At 43.3% G+C, this 13,961-nt stretch overlaps 1 protein-coding gene across 6 annotated transcripts in view; it reads left to right on the forward strand.

The window, feature by feature from the left end:
- The window catches only part of MBNL2 (muscleblind like splicing regulator 2), a 131,200-nt gene that overhangs the window by 112,756 nt on the left and 4,483 nt on the right, over positions 1-13,961 (forward strand). The window lies entirely within an intron of this gene.

Genomic DNA, 13,961 nt, shown 5'->3' on the forward strand with positions numbered 1-13,961 from the left:
TAATTATTGTGTAATTAACCCAGCTGGAGTTAGAATCACTGTAGGACTGGACTGCTTACAAAAGTCTATTATTAACTCCTAAGTTCAAAAGAAAAATCATCACAGGTTTCAAACGTTCAGGTGTGTTAATGTAGCCTTCTCCATGGGGTGTGTGGAAGTGACTAATCTGTGAGCATGGAAGCTGACTAAACTCACAAGCGGGAACAAGGCAGCTAGCAAAAAACCAGAAAAAATACTGAATGTTTTCAGTAAATGCTAGTGACCAAAACAGCACTGAAGTGCTGAAAATTATGACTATGCCTGCTTAATGTTTGAAAGTGTATTTTGAACCTGGGAATTGTATTTCCCTGAGGAAGGACATTGTTACAAAGAACCCCTAGGGTTTTTGGCAGAGGCAGGCTAGGAAAGATGATACTTTCTCCTTCTCTTCTGTGGTTTGTCATGTTAATGGCAGTTTTCATTTTGGTAGCGTTTCCCCCCTCCTCCTGTAGAACCCGATTCCCAGGGAGAATGTATCTATTGCAGCTCAGAGCGTGTAGCTTTGACCTCCCCTTCGGGGGCTGTAGAGATTCCCCACCCCCGGTGTGCCCAGCATCTGCCAGGAGAGGGGCTTGCGCAGCAGTTGGGTCGCTCTGGCTTTTCTGTTGCTCTGGGACCATGCTCGGGTGCTTCAACCCGAGAGCTGTTTTCCCTCAGGTTTTGAGAGGTCAGACTGTGGAGGAAGCAAGCAGATTTGCTCACCAAGAGAAAGCAAAGGGCTCTGACCCCTTCACCTTTCCTGGTGTTGCTCCTGGCCAGACTGACAAGCTGTTGCAGACCCAGTAGGAACCCTGCCCCTCCACCTGCCAAGGGATGACAAAGAAATCAGTGAAAACGTTTTGCTTAATAATGTTAGACCAGCGGATTTACCTTTTTTTGCTGTCTGTCCCAAAATTATTTAAGTATCCCATGGAAAAATAGAAGTTGCCTCAAGAGTTTATTTATAATAACTTAGGAAAAATATACTACCTCTGAAATACACCCTACTTTCTTAAAGAAACACAAACCAGTCCGTTTTCTCCGGTTTTTTTGAAAGGCTCGTTTGCCGACATTGTGGTGTTTGTGCTTCTAGCATTTTCACCCAAAGAGGGTTGTCGTTTTGTGTGTTCTTTTCTGAGAGCTGGCTTGTTTTGATGGAAAAATGCTTAGGACGAGTGGGAAAGTACAGCAGGCAAATGGCACGTTTCACTGTCCTTCCCAGAACAGCATCGGCAACAGAAAACGGTTTGGTGGTATCCAGTGTAGTTTTGTGTTCCCAAAGAGGTGACAGAGAGACTTGAAGATGCCAAGGGGCAGTCTGGAGGGGGTGGTCAGCTGGGGACACTCTCCAGCATGGGAATGCAGCCAGGGCGGCTCCACTATTCACACTCCTGAGCACCAGAGGGACCGATGGTGGCTGAAGTAGCATAAATGCATGTGCTACAAAAGGACCTGTAAACAGCCTTATTTTTTTATTATTTTTCTTAAGTTAAAATTGGAATACTAGTACACAAGTAACTAGTGCAACTGGGGAGGCATAGGTGTGCCTTAATGCACTTTCTCATCTAGCAGAGTAGCAGGCAGAGCCCTTCCTTTCCCAGTGCAGATTTTGCTTGCATTGGAGGATTGAAGCATTTTAAATTTTAACAGGGGTTGTAAGAAGTGTCTGTGTGTATTTAGTTGGCTGCATACATTTGTATACATCTAACTTCATGCTGAAATTAAAGTATGTTTTAACACGGGGATGGGTTTTCACTTGTTTAACTTCAGCCATTTGGAAGTTTGGCATCCAGTTCATCTACCTTTCTAGAAGTCCGTGTTAGGGCAAGGTAAATTGCCCTAGAGGGTCCTGCCTCTGTTCTGTTGCCTGTGGAAGGAGCGTAGATGTGTAACCAAAACCGCACCAACTGCACGTGGAGGAGATGAGCTCCACCCCAGCAGCTTTTCTTGTTGGCTTCTGTAGCATGTGCCATTCCTGTCTTTTTCTTCTCACTCTTCCCTTTCTTTTAGTCATTGCAGATCTTTCAAAGCTACTGTAAAAAACTGTATTTGAACATAGGGAAAGTAGTAGTAGTTACTGCTGCTTTATAAAAGGCAGATCTCCAAGTTTGCTGTTTGTTTCCAACCTCCTAAGAGTTGGAGACAAAGCTGCAACACTGGGAAGGGCCCCGTAGTCACTCTGTGGTCCTTACTCTCAGTATTTCTTTAGCCCAAGAAACACAGAAGGAGCAGGTAATTAACTTGGGTTAAGACTTTGTTCATGGTTGTGATGTCCTTTGTGTCCTCTTGTATGGATGTAAACCCTCCTCTGTTCAGAAAAGGACTTTTTTTACTCCCATCTAGATAAATTTTTCTTTCCAGGTCTGTGCCACTCTGCTTTACATACTTGTGGGATACAGTTTCCTCTTTCTAGTGTCTCTACTGCACTTTTTTAATCAACCTGCAGCCTTTGGTTCATCCCATTTCAGTTCCCATGGCTTCTCACAAAGCCAGGCATGAAATAAAAGTTGTAGCAGGGCTTAATCATTTCACTCAGTGTCATTTGGCTTGGTATTCTGGCCTCAGGAGAGATTGCTGGACTTCTTTGGGGGAGTGTGATGATCCTTGTGTCTTTGAAGCACCAGTGGAAGGACGAGTCAGCATCCCAAAAGTTACGGAGTCTCAGCTCGTGGCTAAAAACCCGAACAACTCTGTTGGTTCCAGTAAATTATTTAGTATGTGCTGTCAGCTTGTGTTTTGAAAAAAGATGAACTGTGTCTCGTGTCTTCTGTATGTCCTTTCTCTGAAAATAACACAAGTAACAGCTCAAAATGCGCCTGCATTGACACTCACACAATTGGTCATGCTCGGCCAGCAGCTCTACGTTGCGTGTTCAATGTATGGCATGAGGCACGTGAGAACATTGTGTAGGGTTAAAGGCTTTACTGTAGTACATCCGTGCAGGGTGACAGTTAAGAATATATTGAAAATTGGAAGTCTCTTGCTTTTCCTGACTTATAGAAGTCAGGTTTTAAAACCAAAATAATTTTCTTGCAGTGTCCTTCAGAGGGGAAGAGAATCACTTTGGGCTCAGTGAAATGAAAACAGGATGGAGCAAAAATGCTTTAGCAAATCCTGTTTTACAAATCCTGGTTGAAAACTGACTCAGTTGATAGAAGAACTGGTGGTGTTGCTGTTCATGGCATGTGGACATCTTTGTGAGCGGGTGTCCCTACTTACTCTAGTTGCCAGGCTGTGATGAGAGGAGGTGGAGGTGGGGGACTTCAGCTTGGGATTTCCAGCGAAAGGCAGGTGGACTTCCAAAGGTACGTGAAGAGGCCAGGAGCATGACCAGTCAAGAGGTTACTGGTCCTTTCCCTTTTGCTCTTTCCCCCTCCACAACTGCTCCAGCCATTCCCACCAGAGCGGGGCTGGAAGCCACAGCTGCTTAATCTCGCTTAAGGGTTAGATCCTTAATGAACTTCCATTCAGTTGTTGTTTGTGGATGCTGACAGCTTGTTATTGGAGGATGGAACCAGCAAAGTTCCAAGTAGTGTGAAAGGACGGTGAGAAGCAGCATTAGGGCAAGTATTTGGAGGGTTTGATCCTGGCTCCCTCTAGTGCATGCGTGCGGGCAGAGATATGTGAAACATCTTATTTAAAGTATTAATACAGTCATTGTGTGTAAATATATACTTCAGAGATCTTTATAATAAAGCTTTTAATTATTACTCCTGTAGCTAGCGGACTAGCAATACTCGAGCAGGCAAGGAAACTGTTACCTGCTCAGCTTCACGCACAGGTAGAATCGTAGAACCATTTAGGTGGGAAATGACTTTGAAGATCATTGAGTCCCACCATTATCCCAACACTGCCAAGTCCACCACTAAACCGTGTCCCTAAGTGCCACACCTACACATCTTTTAAATACCTCCAGGGATGGTGACTCAGCTGCTTCCCTGGGCAGCCTGCTCCAGCGCTTGACAACCCTTCCAGTGAAGAAGTGTTTCCTAATATCCAATCTAAACCTGCCCTGGCACAACTTGAGGCTGTTTCATCTCATCCTATTACTTGCTACTTGGGAAAAGAGACCAACACTCACCTTGCTACAACCTCCTTTCAGGTAGTTGTAGAGGAACAAAACAATATTTATTGAGTTTTATTTATATTTATGTACGCTACTGTAATTTCAGGGTGATACTGAAGTCATAAGACCATAAAGAAAATTGGATTTGGAAGTCTGGTTCTCTTTTTGTTTTAATACTTGTTTTATAAGTAAATACAGGATTAGAAACTTGGGAAAAAGATTGGAGGTGTTGATGTTCATGCTAATACAGATGCAGAGAAATGTGACTTCCTCTACTCTGCACTCCAAAGATGAGTTAACAGAGGAACAATGTTCAGATTAATCTATCCTAACATTTGAGAGAGGCGTCATTCTAAATTCTGGGACTGAATTTCAGTTTTGAATAATGCTAACACCTGCTTTGGGGGACTTGAAATTTCTGAGTAGAAAGCCTTACTATTGCTTCATCTACATATATGCATTGATGAGCCCTACAAGGATTAAAAGGTTAGGACTCAGCCCGAAATTAAGACTTGTGGGTGTTGGTGTCTGGGTATGGGTGTCTACGTGCAAGGTAGAAGATTTAAGTACCCAGTGTAGGCTGTGAAGGTTATCAACACAGTCAGATGAATTCTGGAGAACAGTCTGGCTCAACCTTCAAAAGTCACGCAGGGCTTGGTTCAGTTGCCTAAACATGTGTCTACTGACGTTTAAGATTGTCCTAAGATAACCTTGGAGATGTAGGTTATCCAGGACGTTTTGACAAGCTTGACAGATGCAGTACAGGAGCTAGACAATCTGCATACTTCTGAACTGGCAGCTGGATGACAGACAGGAGACCTAAGCCCAGTGGTACTAAAAGCCTGGTGAGCAAATGAGCAGCAGTGGGTGATCACATGAAGTGATCTCCAGGCTCCGTTGGCTTACTGACTAGGTCGTATCACCCCATTGACTGCGACGGTAGGTTAAGGCATTGGCACTTCTGGGCCTTTTTTATCTGTGTCCTCAAGCTCAGCGGGTGTTTCCTAAGCTCTTGCTTATTACAGGACAATTAACCAAATTCCAAATTATTTTAATGAAAACAGTCTTGCTCACATCAATAGGGAACAGTAGTACATGGCCTTATTTTCTGTAGCAATGGAAGTGGGACAAAGACTGACGGTATAAAAATAGCATTACAGAGAATGCTGCTTAAAGATGTTATTTAGTGACAGCATTATTCTACTGCTTATGTGACCTTTAGTCAAGAAGGAAAAAAAAAATAACATTTCCAGTAGGAAAATTAAATACTCATAGGCCATGTCTGAAAAGAAATATAAGATCAACAGGCTGTCTCATGCTAAGCCTTGTGATTATCTAGCGCAGCTGTTTTAAATTATGCATCAGTGTTTGCACTAAATTAGGTGGCAATTATGCAGATATTAATTATGAAATCATTCAGTAGCCTTCAGTTTTGTCAAAATCTGTAAAAATACAATGAAGTGAAAATAAAAAGTTATGCCACAAACAAAAGGACAATTAGAATATTTGCCCCAGAATTCAAAAAGTAGTTAACAGGATGAAATACAAACATGCCAGATGTTTAAAGGGAATTAACGTGTGGCAGCGAGGGAGGGGAGCTGTGACCCGCAGCAACAGAGCACCCCTCTTTGCCAAGGTGCCCACAAAGGCAGCCACCGCTCCCAAAGGAGGCAGTCTCCTTAGCCTGAAATGTCATGTTGCACCTCCTGAAGTTATTTTCTTCTACACAAAGCAGAAGTGCCAGTTTCTCCCTCTTGCAAATATTGCCTGGTGTCCCGAAAAAGGGCTGCCCCTCCAGTCTACCCACGTAACCCCAGGAAGCCACCTGGCAGGACGGAGGGCCGTGCTCAGTGCTGCCGACAAGGCTTTTCCTGTCTCACATTCCCCTTCTTCCTGGTGGAAACCTGCTGAACTTGACGGGGAGAAGAGTAGCAATATACTGAGAAAATGAACTGAAAAATCTGGAAGGTAGTAGTAAACGGCCTTTTTTGTTGGCTAAAGGCAAGCTTTTGAGAAGGAAGGTGGGAAGGGGAAACAAATGTTATTTACATCTTTAGTGCCAGTATACAACGTTACAAATAAGAGCCTATGCAAAATTCTTAGTGATTTTAAAAGCTTCAACTGCAGTTTCTAAGGGAATGGAGGAACAGGTAGGAAAGCAATTCTGCAGTGAATAATAAGTATCTGAACAATTTTTGTCTGCTTTCTTTGATTGAAAGTTTTGGTCTAAAAATTCTATAAAGTACCAAGTTAAATGCTCCTATAGAAAATGCTGTTCTAGCAACAGAAAGGGCAATTTGAATCTGATATGAAAGAGTCCAAAAAAGGAGACGGAGGAACTGGTTCCTTTCTCAGACACATCATCAGAGGAGGTGCTTGCAGGGAGCGTGCCCTGGGCGGAACGGTGCTGGGCGTCTAGCAAGCCCATCTGTGGTGCAGTGCTGCTCCGCACAGAGGTACCGGCAGGCCTTGGCGTCAGGATGCTGGACTCAACATCCTGCCTTGTACCTGCACCAGGCTGAAAAAATGAACCTAAACGATCCGTCATCGTGAAGAGTCATTTCTCTGGAGAAAGTATTTGAATAGCAATAGCTTGCCACGGTAGGATAGGCAAACTTCAGTGGCTTGCTGCCCCAAGAATCACAGGCCTTAATGCAATCAAGTTATTTTGTCTAAAGATGCTGAGTTACGTGTAAGTATCTGTAACTTTCAGAATTAACAGTTTGCAGACTCAAGAAGTGGGAATTCCTTATCTTGAAGCCCACAACAAATCTCAAGCAGTGTCAAGAAAAGACCCTTTGAATTGCCTTGAAACAACTGATGTTACAGAAGATGTGGCAGAACTTTGTTTTATTAAACTTTAAGGCAGGAAAGGAGAAAGGCCAAAAGATTACCCTTGAAAATGTAAAGCAGCTCTAAAAACAAAGTCTCATGCAAAATTTAACCAAGTTTTTGGTTTATTTTTAATAACATTTTTTTCTATCTTAAGATAGTGTGTTTTTTTCTGTGTAGACGATGAAGACTTCTGGCAGGGTTGCATACAGAGTTTTAGATCAGATGTTCATATAGAAGAAGCCAGTGGGAAGAAATGGAAAATCTCTGGGTTTGTTTTTTTAGAAATTCCCCCCACACACACAGCCCTGCTGCTGTAGAGGACTGGAACCTGACTTCCTCTGGTATCCTGCTAGATGGCACTATCACATCACATCAGCAGTCAGCAAAGGCAAACACTTCTTTTACATAACAAAAATAAAGACATAGTTCCCTTTCCTGTTGCAGACTGTTTTAGCTTTCATATCACTGCAATTAAAAAAAAAAAAGTATTTGTGTTTGACATGGTAGCTCTCTTTTGTGTTCTTGATTTCTGTTGTCAACAAATGATACTTTGACAAGTTGAGTGAAAGCGTTTTGGGGCATGTATTTATTATTTAAACATAGGGACATTTTTCTGAGGTCAGCTCATTTTGTAGGCATTTGGGGGAAAATGATTTTGTTTCATTGTGTTTAGCATGTACACAGGGTCTCATGTGAGTCTGGTTTTTTTCCGTCATAAATTTTTAACAACACAGTGCAGTGCAGCACTCCAGATGAGCTTGTTTGGGATTCTGTTCTTCAAAATAATTGCATCTAGACATCTCTAGCTGTTCCAGCTACTTTCCCTTGAATTAAACGAATATCATGGTTTTATCTCAGTGTATGATTTATTGCCCACCAGAAATGCCAGTCTTTGGCTTTGAGTGTGCAGGAGGCTGCTCATGTCCCCGCAATAGAGGCATCTATTTGTTTGTTCATTTGCTTGTTTGTTTTTGTGCCTGTCATGACTTCCAGCTCGAGGCAGAGATTTGTTGATTGTTTGGCTGACTTCATTTTTGCCACAATATTACCTGCAGTGACACACAATAGTATATATATTCTATTTATGTGGCAATATTCAGACAAGAAGGAATTAAGGAAGCGCTAAGCAGTCAAAGGTCGGGAACATAAAGATTTCCTCAGAGAAGTTGTAATGAGTTTTACAGAACTGCCACAAAAGTTTTAAGTGCGGTCTCTGATGAATATCCTTGATGAACAGGAATGTGGTACCTCTCTGTGTTTCAGTTTAGTTCTGGATGTTGCAGTGGGCCACCTTTTGCTGGGAAGGGAGTCTGAACTGGAGCGCCAGGTTTTGGGAGAGGAGAGGTTTCAGAGCCTTGGGTACTGCTGGGGAACCTGCTAGCCGTGCCCTGCGTGCCGTGGCACTCTTCACCTAAAAGGGATGCCTATGTGTCATGGCAGCCCTGCCTTGCATGCTTTGGGCATGCATGAGGTGTGAGAAAAAGATACAAAGCAGGTTTTGTTAAAAGAAAAAAAAAAAAAAAAAGCCAGGTGAGGAGGCCTAAGAAAATGCAGGTTTGGAGAAGTAACACCCCTACAAGAGGAATACGGGCGCTCTCACAGGTAATGCACAGCTTGTGCTTGGCCTTTCACTCCTTTGCGCTTTCAGTTCCTCCACATAAGCCTATTCTGCCAGTTTCTAAAATTCAAAAAGAGAAGGAAAATGACCAGAAAGTAGGAAGTGAAAAACAGATGATTACAGTAGCTCAGACCTGCTGAAAGGTGAAATTGAGTGCCTATTCAAAACAGTCACTGGACGGGTGCTCCTGAAATATTACAGCAGTGCTTTTCTCATTTCTATGGAGTCTGTCTGCTGCCTGGATGATTAGTTAAAAATAGATTTTGGTAGAATGTATTAGAGTATGTTATGATCAATTTTTAGTACTGCATTATTTATTACTTCAAAGAAGAATAAATAAAGCCAGATTGCTTTCATTTTTAAAACAACCAGTCCTATTTCTTTGGAGTGAGTAAGTACCTGTCAACAGTTGGACTCGGTGATCTTGAAGATATTTTCCAGCCTAAATGATTCTATGATTACTTGAGTAAATACCTATTGAAGCTTATAAGCATGCTAAGGAGTTGGCAGCACAAGTGGCTTTGGACTCTTCTGTCAGGACCCTGTGACTATTCAAATGAGAAGAATGATGCTTTTGAACCCTTGAGCCCTTTGGGATCCCATAGTTGCCTTGATCTTTTCTTCAGATTATCCTGAAGAGCTGGATTCAGACAAGGTCTTTGTCAGCTTTATGACACCCTAGTGGCCAAGAACTTGTACCTGGTAGAATGAAAATGTGCTAGGTAGTGTCCACTTCAGCATGGACATTGACCCTCAGCCATTTCCAGAAGTATATTATCAACATACGGGACAGGCAGAACTAGGATTTAGGGAAGAAAAGAGGGCATGGAGCAGGGCACCAGAATTAACTGTGTCAGGGGATGGGCTGTGAGAAATCCAAGCGAGTAGGACTTCCAGTCCTCAGGAAACACCAGGTGCCCCCTATGTTAGACTGTATGGGCAGGCAGCCAAGGAAAGCTGTGGCCTAGATATCTCACCCTTTATATACAAACCAGAGGTCACCTTTTTGATGTGCAAAGTAGACAGATATATTGGGGATGCACTGGAGTAATGGAAAAGCAATAAGATAAAAATCCTTCTTCACCCCTGAGTTGAGGAGACATCCACAGTCAGTGAGAAAAACAAAACCCGTGTACCTTAAATCATAAGATGCTGGAAATGGGAATGAGGTTTCTGGCCATCAAGAGAGGAGGAGCAGCAAAGAAAAGAAGCCAGCGATGCAAGGTGGAGCTCAGTGTGTTTATGAAAACTGATGAAGTGTTCGGCAGCGATAACAGGAGTAACAAAGTGCTTTCAGCAGGTCACTCCAACACTATTGGTAGTTCCTTTAGGTTTTGTATGGGGGTGCATTTATTCGGGTTGGTTTCTTTTCAGTGTCTGCAGGTGACCCTGTAGAAAGATGCTAGTTTCACCAGTTTTACAAGGCTACAGACTGCTGACCGTGAATTTTGAAAGGGAAAAACAGGTTAGATGGATGCACATGTGTGCAAGTGTAGAGACAATGAAGGGAGGCTTTTGCAGCAGTGGCAAGACCTGCGTAGGTCAGGAAGGGACTTCCAAGGGGGATTACTGCTGGTGCCGGGACCAGGAGGAGGGGTAGGACAGCAGCTGTGGTGGGAGAGATGAGGCTTGTGTACCCCTACGCACCTTTCCAGCCCGAGCGCTGGGAGCAGGCAGGCTGCTTTTCATGCAGGTGGGAGCTGGAGCTGGCTCAGCTGTGGGCCAGTTGAGGACAGGAGCAAATCCCATCCCGTTGGGGAGTGTCAGTGGGAGTCCTGGGGAGGGGGATTGGAAAGCTCAGGTTGAGGCTCTGTGCTGCTGCTGAAGCTATGGAGAAATAGGAGGTGAAAAAGTTCATTGGTAAGGCTATTTAAGATTTAAGACCAAGCATCACTGATACGATAGTGATTACTCTCAGTAAATGGCTGAATATTTACTCGTCCTTGTCCACTTCTGATTAAAAAAAAAAAAAAAAAAAAAAAAGACTGATTCATTTTGAAGAACAAGGCACATGCCACAAAACAGCATTCTAAGAGAAAATGAAAAATAAAAGAGATGGAGGCATTTCCCAAAGGCATGGTGAAATATAAATAGTCTTGGGTTTCATGTCAAAGGGAAGAAATACTTGGTGTTAGTTTTATTTTTAGAAAGCGGGAGTAGTTATGAGACAGCTTGATACAAGCCGTCTGTCTGAAAATATCTGTCATTTTTAATGTATACCCTAGACATATCTGACCAGTCTGCTACTTGTGTAAAAAACATGAAAATAGAAAATGTCACTGTGGAAGGATTCATCTGCCCCAGTGCAGATGTCTGAAAGCTAAATACCTCAGTGTGAACTATTTGCCACAGACTCTCCCATTTGGTGGAGGGGGGAAAAAGCATCATGAGTTGATAATCTGTCTCATGCTAAAATAAGTTCCCAGAGGTAGGCTGGGAAGATGTAAAATAGGGTGACCAGCTGAGGTGTACATATCTGAAATCATAAGAGACTAATCTTGTCTGCAAGAAACTCCGGTTACTACATTGCTTTTAAAATGGAAGGCTGAGCGGTCTGAAATGTTTTTCCTGTGTATGAGTTCATTTTTGGAGGGATAACTGCTTTGCAATGTGGAGGTCAAATACAGTCTTAGTGCCCCCTTAAAGCGTAATGATGCTTACAGATCAGAGTGTGATTTGGGGAAATGATTTCAAAACTTCTGAAAGAGAAACATGTCAGAGGTAGATGCAAAGTCATGTTTTCCAGCTGACCCACTATGACAGGTCTGTAGATGAACAAGAGTTCATGTACACTGGATTCATGCAGGTTGGTAAATTTTCTGTATTCGTCATTGTATACTAAATCTGGATCTGGAAACAGAATTAAACAGAGAGTATAAAGAAGCTTTGTGAGTTGTAGCTTCAAAACAGAAAACCTCTCTTCTTAAAATTCCCAGCACCCAGCCGTGATTCCAGGTAATTTGGTTAATTCTGTGAGCTGTATCAAGTAAAGCAGTGCGCGTGGTAACCTGGGTGTCAGAAGAGTTCACAAAGGTGAGATTTCCACCTTAATTGAAAAGAGTTTCTCAGTTTTAGGTTTTTAAGTTTCAGGACGATAACAGATCACAGCTGCCTTTGCTGAGTGTGAGGAAGTCCCAAGCAGATGTCGATTTGTCTGCTGCGTGCCGTGGGTTGGTAGTTCAGTGAGAAGCTGAAACCATTGGCAGTAACATCTCTCTTGGTTGTTATTCCCCTGGATGACACTGCAGAAGTATATCACCCTTGGGAGCAACCCTGGCTGAATTCATGGCTGTTCCGTGTTGTGCAGGGGGCTTAATGACCACTGTGGTCATTCGGAGGTCCTGAAGGTAAAGGTCTAAAAGAGCCATGCTCTGATGGAAAAGGGAGAAAGTCTTGCCATTTGGGAGCTGAAAATCTCACCTCTAAGGAGCTGGAAAATTCGGAAGAGTGAATGCTTTTTGGTGGTTAGAAAGTAATTTGCAGAAATTTAGGCTCGCTCTGTGTGCTGCTTGTTTCAGTGAGGTCTAGTAACTGACATCAGCACAATTTTAGTGATTTTAGTCCGAAGGGTAGCCAGCTTTCTGGCATGTCAAACGGGTACCAAGCATGAAGGCAATGGAGAGCATACCCTATGTCTGTGATTGCCTCCAAAAAAATGCCCTTGACTGTTATTAAATCTTTTGTGCATTACTACTCCTGACCGTAAGTTCCAGGCCATTCTGCTTATGCTAGAAATAGTATTCTTACGAGATCCCTTAATGCAGCAGCAGAAGGTATGTTTTCTGGCACGTCTGTATCCACAGCTGTGGATCTTACCCATACAGAGCATGAGAAAATGTTTTCCCACGGCTGACCTGTAGACCTTTGTACAGGGGACAATGCACACTCATTCTGAAGTTGTTCATGCATATATATTCTATGGTAAAAGTGTCAGTACATTATAGCAAGTTGCTGTGAAGTGTAATGATACGACAGTGTCACTGCAAATATGACAAGTCATATATATGTACATCTAAGATGTTGTTCTTCAAACAGTACAGAACATGAGGGTTGTTGGACCTGTTGTAACGAGAGAGTGCAGCAGTAGCATTTGCAGGGATGTTCCTTCATCAGTGTGTTCTGTACAGCTTCGCCTTTTCCAGCATGCAAGCGATGGAGTAATTAGCAGCAATGCAGGTTCAGATAGTCTCTGTCTTCCATCGCAGTTTATTACTTCATTTATAGATTAAACAGAAGAGGTTCCATGTAAAGTAGTTTAGCATTTTATGTTTCTCTGTCAGACACAGAGAAAAAAACAGTTGCAGAAGCTGATACATGTGTATGCAGCTATGGCGGAGTTGTGCTCTCTTTTCAGAAATAGGGTGTGAACATATAATTAAAGACTACGGGGTACATTTTACACTTTGTGGCTAAGGGGGAGAAAAAAAAAAAAAAAAAAAAAAAGCAGTAGCTCCTTGGTTCTGCATCTCTGCACTGAAGAAGCTTATTCTGAAGGAGAGACTGGAGGGTTTTTTCCCTAGGTGGACTCCTACGTGTACTAGAAATAGCTGGGGTGCGACATGCCCTAGTTACATCCCATGCACGAGCGGCGGTGCGGCGAGGACGGTGCAGTGGGAGCAAGCCAGCTCCATAGCCACTGTCAGAGGAGCATGGTGGGGAGAGCTCCAGCTGCTCCTCCTGCACCCGCAGCCATGTAAACAGGACATGCTGGCGCACAAAAGGAAAGTGTTTACATTGTTTTCGCTGTGTCCCGAGTTTCAAGAGGGGAGAAATGGCAGGAATAGGGACAGGGGAGTGGAAGCCTTTTCCTGGGTTCTGCCACTCGCTGGAGCAGGGTGGAGAAGGGGTCCCTGCTCTTTTACGCTGCCCAGGACCCCTGCATCCTGCCTGGCACGTGGCAGGGTGAGATGTACTTGAGTTAATCAAAGTGCTGGGGTAGTCCTACTCGTTTCCCAAGAAACAGCCTGAGATGAGGCCCTCTGCCTTCTCTGTCACGTGTTGGGGGAATTGGGAGCGTCAGTCTTGTGGGGCTCCCTGACCTTTTAGGATGTCTCGGCACAAGGGGCAGCAATCTGTCTCCCTGTACAGGGAGGAAAAAAGCTGTAGGAAAATGCAAGTTTATACCCTCGAAAGTTGGCGTATGATGTAGGCAGCTGCACCGTCTGAAATTCTGGGGTTTTACACTGAGTAGTTTTCAGTTTGTGTCCCATTAAAGCAGACCTTAGGATCCCTTAAATACACTTGTGTGATTATGGCTAACCCGTATAGCTAAAGCTGCTTTATTAATTACATTGACATGTTGGGTTGTAACGTGCTAAAAATATCAGTGCTGATAATCTCGGTCACTTCTTATTTTCAGCACGGCGACGTTCTTTGTACGTACTGTCAAGTCACTGTGTTGTAGATGGACCAGGGTTATCGCAG

Source organism: Falco punctatus (assembly GCF_963210335.1).
Source record: "Falco punctatus genome assembly, chromosome: 2".
NCBI classification, from domain to species: domain Eukaryota; kingdom Metazoa; phylum Chordata; class Aves; order Falconiformes; family Falconidae; genus Falco; species Falco punctatus.